The following is a 10102-nucleotide window of genomic DNA, read 5'->3' as shown; positions in this document are numbered from 1 at the left end:
ACTGATAGGCCGGATGTGCATCCTGTCCTGAACCAAAATCGAGACGGCTTGTACTTGTCACCTACCCATATAATCTACCAGGTTTTGTCATACTCCGTCCACAACGTTTTGAAATACCATAATCTATATCGTTTTTGGCCCCATCTCTCAATGGTGACGAATCACTTATAGAATGAAAAAAATTCTCAGAACTGGATCTTCACCAAAATCGAATCAATTTGTCCTTGTTACACACTCAACTTGTCCAACAACTTTTGTCCGAATTTGTCCATTGCTTTTTGAGATTTCTTACTCACAGATAAACAGACAAACAAAAAGGATGTCGTGCGTAGCACGATACTTGTGACTCAAAACAAATTTGACCATAAAAATAATTTGTGGTTGAATTCCGTTACCTGATATGCAAATCATCTTCAAATTTCAAGTCATTCGGAGGAAAATTGATAATTATAGAAAGTTGGCCTTTGTTGATATTTTGACCTCAAATTCAATAGGCTTCTTGCTTATGACAAACTCTACCATTTTGTGAAGTTTCTTGAAGATCGATTTAATATTGTGACCTATTGGCGATTGACAGACAGACAAACAAACAGACAAACAGGCATAATCGCAGACTAGACCAACCAACATACTTGCATACCTTCGATTTCGCAAGGAACAAACAAACAAATAAAAAAGATGTCGTGCATCGCATGATACATAAGAAATCCAAATAAACAATAGTTGCCATGGAAACAGCAATTTGGTAATTTAGAAAATTTGACCGATATTGTGTTTTACATGATGGAATGTTGTGTTCAATAAATTTGGTCAATGCATTTTCTAATAGCCGCCTAGTAGGTGTTTTACATGTTTTGGATGGCATTGGCCTGACCATATTTTACACACATATACTACACGTGCATACAAATAAGCCATGTAAGTTTTAATTTGACAAACTCCTGATGTTTGGCAATAATAAAATAATGGGGTGAAATTGTTGTCATGGACACCATTGTCCCTTTTACACGTGGGACTTGCATCCTTTCCACATGGGACTTGCCTCCTTTCCACGTGGGACTTGCCTCCTTTCCACGTGGGACTTGCCTCCTTTCCACGTGGGACTTGCCTCCTTTCCACGTGGGACTTGCCTCCTTTCCACGTGGGACTTGCCTCCCGTGCCACGTGGGACTTGCCTCCTTTCCATGTGGGACTTGCTTCCTTGCCAGGTGGGACTTACTTATTTGCCACGTGGGACTTGCTTTTTTGCCACTTGGGACTTGCTTCTTTGCCACGTGGGACTTTCCTCCTTTCCACGTGGGACTTGCCTCCTTTCCACGTGGGACTTGCCTCCCATGCCACGTGGGAGTTGCCTCCTTTCCATGTGGGACTTGCTTCCTTGCCAGGTGGGACTTACTTATTTGCCACATGGGACTTTGTTTCTTTGCCACGTGGGACTTACTTATTTGCCACATGGGACTTTGTTTCTTTGCCACGTGGGACTTGCTTCTTTGCCACTTGGGACTTGCTTCTTTGCCACGTGGGACTTGCTTCTTTGTCACGTGGGACTTGCTTCTTTGTCACGTGGGACTTGCTTCTTTGCCACGTGGGACTTGCTTCTTTGTCACGTGGGACTTTTTGTTTTCCATGTGAGACTTTTTCCCGATGCCACGAACCAAGGTGAGCAGAACTTGAAAAAAATATAGATAAAATTAAGGAATGTATTTTATTTTGTTCCCTCTTAGCTTGGTACTGATGTGGTTTACCAATAGGGGGGGGCGTTCATTATGACGGGTGACCCTCAAATGTTATTGCAAAAAGCCCTCAGACAGAAGGTCCAATGGGGTCTATGGGTCTTAGGGTCGAAGGGTTTTGATGGGATATTTATTTTCTGATGTCTCTGTCTTGTGCCGTGACATCCCTCTTTCTTCAGATCAGCGGCAGCAGCCTTCTTTCCTTTATAAGGCGTTGATAAATTCACAAGCTTGTCAAACACTTTCAATCCTGACAAATCTGAAACTCACTCTCATCTATCTGATAGGACCATCTAGAAAACCCTTCCATCTACTTTATTAACAATCCTTTTGAAGAAGTTCAGTCACTCAAACTCTTGAGTCTCATTATTAGCCATGATCTTTCTTGGGCAAACCACATTTCAAATTTGGCCTTCAATCCTCTGTTGTGCAATGTCCTTTGTTGGCCCACCTGAACCCTTATCGACCTACAAAGCATTCATCTGCAGCTCGATCAAGTACTGCTCTCTATAATGGGGTGGTGCCCCTACCTCACACCTTGTTCAGGTTGACATTAGTGAAAGCAAGGCCTTCAAGATCATTGGAATCGCCCACAATAAAGCTGAGTCTGTGGGTTTATCACAATACCATCTCAGACAGGTCGGTGGTGGCACTGTCTTCTTCCGTTGCTTTGCCCCTCCCCCCAAGCCCCTTCCCATGTTTCTACAGGACACACAGTCAACCATCAACTCCATTATGGCGAACCTCCCAAAATCCAGAATCACTGCTCATCTACACTCATTCGTTCCTATTTTTTTCCACCTGTGGAACCAACTTACATGTTATCTTAAATCTCATTCTTCCCTCCTGGTTTTCAAGGCAGCTGTTCACTACAGCTCAGGTCATTCCTCATCCAAAACTATGATCTTTTCTACCCCCATCAACCACCCTTTTCCCCTCTCACCAGCTCACCTCTTTTCAAATCTCCAGTTTTTTTTCTTTCTGAGAGTTTGCTTCTATATCCATCCTGTCGACCCTCTGCATCTTCCCCTCGATCCATACGTTTTATTTCCCACACATCCCTCATTTGTCCGTCTCCCTCTTTTTTGTCCCTCAACCATGCTGTTGATGTTTGTCCCCCACCCCCCCTCTCTTTCCACTGTTCCTTTTTGTTCTGTTGCATTGTGATCCGTTCTTTTTATCATTCTTCCATGAGCCTTCACTTTGAAAAAAAAAATAATTGGAGTTGATGGGATTGATACCACTCAGGGAAAGACCACAACTCTATTGAATAGGAAATAACAAACAGACAAAAATACTTGTAAGGAGAACAAACCGAGTACTTACTGAGAAAAAGTATACCAAAATCATCCCACTGTAAAAAAAAAATCAATAAATTGTGTGTTTTGCAGCAACACTGCTGATTCAAGAAAAAGTATCCGCAACAAAATTGGCCAAACACGAAGAGAAGCCAAACACCAATATGGAAACAGACTTGAGAGACAGATAGAATAACTGAGAAAGGAAATGGGACTAAATAGAGAAAATCTAAGAAGAGGCCCAAACTGAAAGAGAGAAATCTGAAGAATATTAAAAAAAAAAACATGAAATGAAGAGAAACACCGAGATTCAATGGGTACTGAAAACTAACTCAAAACGAAAATGACAGCATGGAAATAAATAAACAACTACGATGAAGCCAACAACAGAAGAAAACTAGAACGACACTCGGTAGAGCGCATACTTCCGCCAGGTGCATACCTGTTTGAGGTCAACACAGAGGCAGGAGAAGAGGCATTGTTGGCAGGGCATGGAAAGGAGACGGGAGAGGATGGGATGGGAGTGGAAGCTGCCCGGGGGGCTGGCAAGGCGTGATATGAGAGTGAAGCTAAGATGAGGGGATAAGGGGATAGTTTTGAGGAGCTGAGATGAGGAAGATTGTTTCAGGGAGTGAGGGGACTGAGATGTAGATAGAGAGGACATGATGTGGACGGATGCTGCAAAGGACACATGAAGTGAAGAGATGCTAAAGAGAGGGACATACAGTAGGGGTGGGCTTGGAAGAACATGGGCTTTGTGGCAAACTGAATTTTTAACTGAATTTATAATGAGGTAGAATGCCAATTAGCCTTAGCTCGTGCTTTAGGAAGAATTTAATAAATCTATGCTGGGAAAAGCCAGTAAAGAGGCTTGTACACATTCCTTAGGAGTCGTGAAAACCTTGTAAACCTTATCTCTGGTCCATTGGCCCAGATGGCCTGGGCAAGAAATCACATTCTCTTTTACTCCCCTCATCCGGACCACCTGGTGCAAGCACAGAAAGAGAGACTGTTTCTCACCCTGTGTTTGTGATTTTAACCTTACAAGATCCATCTGGGCTTTCTCAAAAGGCCTTTCTTGGTTTTGTTAATTTCCTTTGATGTATTAACTACACCCTGGTGTGATCACATATACACACACATATATATATATATATATATATATATATATATATATATATATATATATATATATATATATATATATATATATATATATATATATATATATATACTCTATGTATTCCATGTAAAATTAGGACTGCTTGAGATATGCTCCAGGCTATCTTCCATGTGCACATGCTTCTATCTTTTATTTTGTTCCTGAATAAACAACTTACATTGAACTATAAAGTTCTTTCTGTCTCAAGATGGTCAAAAATTGCCACGACAGCTTGTATGAGATGTGGAGGAAGGTACTGACACAGAGGGGTTTGACACTTAATGGTCGTGAAGGGGAATCGTCTTGAGCAACCCTCTGCAAACTAGACTTCTCAAGATTCCAAATGTGAACATATGGAGACAGACATCATGGGAGGGGTGGAAATAATAATTGTTGAAGGCACGGAGGAAAGTTTTGCTGCAGGTACGGGAGGACGATTGATGGACCAAGCATTTAGGTGAGACGGGTTTGGAAAAATAATCCTTGCGAAGAAGAAGTAGAAGATGAATATATTGTGACAAAGAAGAACTAATGGAGTGCTCATGATGGAGAAATAAGGAACAACAAGGAAACTGGACGCCGGAGGAGGCCATTCAGCCCATCATGCCTGTGCCACGCCAGCAACAGATGAAATACAGGGTGGGGCAGAGAAACGGGAGATTTCAAAAACTGATATCCGCGATGCCAACATGATCACAACTTTTTTGACTGAGCAACAACTGGACATGTCAAAGCCATCATTCCTTATCTGTGTGCCAAGTTTGAACATCAGTAAATGCATTTCTGAGAAATGGTTGAAGACATGTTCAACACCCGGGGTTTTTTTTACAACTGAAATGGTCGCCAGTCGGCCATCTTGGATCTGATGTCAAAAAAAAAAAAATGACGCGCATATGTAAGTCATCATTCTTTGTCTGTGCGTCAAGTTTGAACAACATCAGTCAATGTATTTCTGAGAAATGGTTGAAGACATGTTCGATACCGGGTATTCTTACAACTAAAATGGCTATCCTTGATCAGATCGCAAAATAAAGTGATCAGATCCAAAATGGCCACCAGTGGGCCATCTTGGATCTGATCTTGAAAAAAAAAATGATGTGCATATGTACACCATCATGTGTTGTCTTTGTGCCAAGTACGAATAAAATCGGTCTATACTTGTCCGAGATGTGGGTTGCGGACGCACACGTGCACGCACACGAAAATCGAGACCAAATCCATAAGCCCCCCCGTTTCGGACTAAGTCCAACGGAAGCTAATAAATATATTAGGGACAGTGGATGTACGGGGACCAGTCCTGAAGTGATATGGCTGCTAGACTCACCACCACTAAGGTGATTCTCTGAGAACTGTCAGAGAGATGTTGACTCTCAGAAGCATGTTGTAAGATGAACCAATTGGAGCAGAGGAAGAGGAGGAGACATTTATGGGAAAGTTTATCATCACCAAGTCCAGAAAGGAGGATTTTTCCATTAGGATAAATCTGGATCGGAAAGTTCACAGATTGAGTCAGTTCCCTGGAGTCACAGAAATATTTTGCTGAAGTGCCATGCCTGGTGAGAGAGGTAAGCATCACCCAGCCAATTGTTGTGGTGGCAATTTAAATCACCACAAATGAGGAAGAAAGTTGGGATGAGTGGTTAAAAGTTGCTCTGTGTTGTCAGAGAGAGAGGGGGGTGGGAGAGGGAGAGAGAAGGGGGGGGAGAGACATTGAGCAAGAGAGAGAGGAGGGGGGGAGAGAGAAAGGGGGAAGGGAGAGAGAGAGAGAGAGATGTGGATGTAGATGGAGTCATGAATGATTGGAGGATGGTACAACAGACAAATAAGAGGTAGAACCAGAGGGGTAGTTGCAGCTAAAGGTACTCGTGGGGGTTGAGATGTGAAAGATGAGTTCAAGGACAGTGATAAATTGAGTTCTTGCTGTAAAGTGCAACACTGACACCAGTGCAGGGTTCACAGGTACATGGATTCAGGGACATCCTGTAGGAGGAAGGATTCTGTTACACAGATGATATCTGAATGATCAGCAGCGGCCTGAATTGAGAGATCTATCATCGTTGTAGTTGCTGCTTCAGATGATGAAGGTCCAGTCATTTTGGGACAGTGGAGGTATTGAAAAGGTGTTGGATGGAGAGAGGAGTAGGTTAGGAGAGTGTGGGACGGGGGAAGACTGGAAGTCGGGAGGAGTGGGACAGGAAGGTGGGGGGGGGAGGGGGAAGTTGGTCAGGTACGGGACAAGAGGGAAGGCTGTTTGGGTGTGGGGTGAAAGGAGAGGGTGACGGGGGTTGTTGGATGAGTCGAAGGCTGCAGAAGAAGGGAAAGGCTCGACACTGCTTATCGTCATCCATGGTCCCATTCTCTGCTCTTCTCCATTGTCCACCCCATTATTATCGATCGTTCTATCTCTTATACCTTCCTTCGTAAGTGTCATCTAGTCTGGGTTAGTGGATTGGACTTATTCCCTTTCAAGTGATGGGTTTGCATCATCACCTCTGCCACCAAAAGGTGTGTTTTTACCCGTGTCTGTCTGTTTGTTACTTGGCGAAAATATTTTGCCGAGTGTGTTGGTCTGTAGCATCTGTTTGTCACACCATTTTTGTCCAGTTTTGAAGCAATCGTTGAAGTATGTAGGTGACCGGTCAAGGATAGCTATGTGCTTTTTTGGTCAGGATCCGGATACTAGAATTCTAAAACACCATCGGGAGATCGGGCCAAAAACGATATCACGATATCTCACAAAGTTATGGACTTCGGACGACACTAGGTGAACAGGTCGGGTGTGTGACAAGGACAAGTCAATTGGATTTTGGTTCAGGTGGGATACGAAACACAAAATGTTCAGAATGGCGGAGGTATGTGCTCTACCGAGTGCCGTTCTAGTTTGTTCTGTTTTGCCAAGTGTCGCTCGTTGAGTGATTTCTCGTTCGTTACTTGCGAAATCAGAGTTGCAAGTCCATTAGCTGCTCTGGTCCTGTTATGACATCTGTCTGTCTGTTTGTTTGTGTGTTTGTGTGTTTGTCTACCCTGTAGCAGCCACACCGTTTCAGCGATCATGACCAAACTGGGTACGGACGTCGGCCATGGTCCAACTCAGACACTTGTCGTTTTTGGTGAATCTAGGTCAAAGGTCAAGGGTCAAGGTCACCGAAAAACCGAAATTCTTATTTTCGCAATAATGTCCGCTAAAATGGTCGCATCGACTTCAAACCAAATCCAAAATGTGCATCTTCCAATTCTGCATCCAACCATACGTCTCATTTGGGGTGTCACACCAACACCCTTCTTAGCGGTCGGGGGTCGAATGTCAGGGGGGTCGAGTCAAAAATTTCAAATTGCGATAAAAACGTCATTTCGATCCCGATTGACTTCCAATTTGGCACGTGGTATCTTGGGACGAGTGTCCTATTATATGCCAAAAGTGATGAAATTTGGTTCAGCCACTTCCGGTTACCATGGCAACAAAGTTCAAGTGTTGTAAATTCGTTGTTATTGGTTTCATTCCAGGGAGGTTTGATCTCGCGCATGCATAGCTTGTCACTATTTGAAGTCACAAGGTCAAGGCAAATCTGGTGACCTTGAAAGATCAAACTCCAAGTTTTTGTTTTTTTCAGAGATCATGGAGGTATGACAAAGTTACTCCGGCAATTCCTTGCTCAACGAGCAATTTCATTTTTTCTGTCTGTCTGTCTGTTTCTTTGTATGTCAATTGCCTACAGGTCACAATTTTTCAACCGATCTTCACGAAATTTCACCACATGGTATAGTGCGTCATAAACAAGAAGCCTATTATTTTTGAGGTCAAAAGGTCAACACAGGCCAAAGGTCAACAAATTCATCAAATTTTTTAAATGCTCAATTTTCATCCGATTGACGAGAAATTTGAACAAGATTTACATATCTAATCAGGTCACTGAATTCAACCATCAATTATTATTGAGGTCAACATCGGCCAGATTTCTAAAGTCCTCAATTTTCATCCGATTGACTTAAAGTATGAAGAGGATTTATATTTCAGGTCACTGAATTCAACGAGCCAATTATTTCTCATGTCAACATGGAACAAAAGGTCAACATAAGCCCAAGGTCAACAACTAAGGTGGTATTTCTAAAATCCTCAATTTTCATCCGATTGACTTGAAAGCTGAATAGGATTATGCATATCAGGTTTGTCTGTTTATCATCTACAGGTCACAATTCTAAACCGATCTTCATGAAACCACCACATGGTAGAGTTTGTCACAAGCAAGAAGCCTTTTGTTTTTGAGGTCAAAAGGTCAACAACTTTGGTGAAATTTCTAAAATCCTCAATTTTTATCCGATTGACTTGAAATTTGAAGAGGATTTATATTTCAGGTCACTGAATTCAACCAGCCAAATATTTTGAGGTCAATATTGACCAAAAGGTCAACATAGGCCAAAGGTCAACAACTAAGGTGGTATTTCTAAAATCCTCAATTTTTATCCGATTGACTTGAAATTTGAAGAGGATTTGCATTTCAGGTCATTGAATTCAACCACCAATTATTTTGAGGTCAAATTTAGTTTATGGATTATGTATCGTGCTCTGCACAACATCTTCTTGTTTGTTTGTATGTATGTCAATCGCCTACAGGTCACATTTTTACTCCGATCTTCACCATCTGGTAGAGGTAGTGACAAGCTGGAAGCCAAATGTTTTTGAGGTCAATTGGTCACATAAATTGACAATTTTCCATCGATTAACTTGATATCTCTATTTATACTGAATATAAAAATGAAAAATACGGGTGGATGGTGAACCCTCGTTGTGATGAAGTCTTGGTCGACCCCTGCATGTCTATTAATTACGTAGTTTGAACACGAGTTGGACCATCACTACGTCTATTAATTACTTATTGTTTGACTTTGACTACGTCTATTAATTACCTTGTGGAAGAAATGAACTCAATTTCACCTTGGGTTCAGCATACAAAAGAGAATGTTTAATCACATTACGTTCGTGCGAACATAAAGGAGAAAAATATCTATCAATGAAACTCTCTCAAAGGAAAAACCCAAACCCAAGTCTTATATATCGAGTGGGGAAATAATTGAACAAATAGGATAAAATAGAAATAACTTTTTATTTATGAAAGAGTAACTATTCAAATAGTTCGAAATCAAAATAACTGCTTTCTGCAACAAGGAAAGGAGTGAAACAGTCTAAACAATGTCGGCAAGGCCCAAGTACAGCCAATCAGAAAAGAGCACTGCAGCCCCTTCAAAGTTCCACAGGGTTTGGAGATACAGATAGTTACACAGATCAAGGGAGTGAATCATTACTTCGATAAAGATGAAGTTGATAAAGAACATTGCATTCCGACCGAGATGCTCACAGGACCTCGGCAGCTTTTACAATGTCTCTGCACAAAAAGCCATCCATTATATTCATTAAATTTGTGAACTAAATAAGAAATATCTTATGTTATGTTTAATCATGCACTCATTGATATACTTAAGTCTTCCTGGGACTTATGCAACATTTCCAGGTTGTTACATAGTTTTAATCAAAAATGACAAATCAATATCAACTGAAGGCAGATGTATGTTTTACAAAAAGCAAATGTAACAGAATACATGGATAATCATGTTTACAACGGAATCCTCTCAACTGCAGCATTTTACTGAAGTTAAAATAATATTTTATGAGTAAGGAACAATGTCTTTGTTCATTCACACTTTGGGCTGGCAACACCAATTACAAATGCTTAAAGAGGAAATTTCTTCGACATCCCCCCCCTTATTTCAATTTGCATTGCATAATTGAAAATACATTGCCCCCCCCCCCCCACATGAGCACTTCTGTTTCCTGGGCATCAATCTCTCATCACAAATCATAGAGCCAAGCTCTTCATGTAGTCAGCCCTATCCAGCAGAGCAGGGGGCTTCAA

At 41.6% G+C, this 10102-nt stretch overlaps 1 protein-coding gene across 1 annotated transcript in view; it reads right to left on the bottom strand.

Annotated features, from left to right (window-relative positions):
- The window catches only part of LOC147009327 (uncharacterized), a 254071-nt gene that overhangs the window by 207772 nt on the left and 36197 nt on the right, over positions 1-10102 (bottom strand). The gene's annotated exons all lie outside the window — the stretch shown is intronic.

The sequence above is a fragment of the Eptatretus burgeri genome, chromosome 17, assembly GCF_056783735.1.
Source record: "Eptatretus burgeri isolate ZD-2024b chromosome 17, Ebu_testis_v1, whole genome shotgun sequence".
NCBI classification, from domain to species: Eukaryota; Metazoa; Chordata; class Myxini; order Myxiniformes; family Myxinidae; genus Eptatretus; species Eptatretus burgeri.
This window is presented reverse-complemented; position numbering and strand designations above follow the sequence as displayed.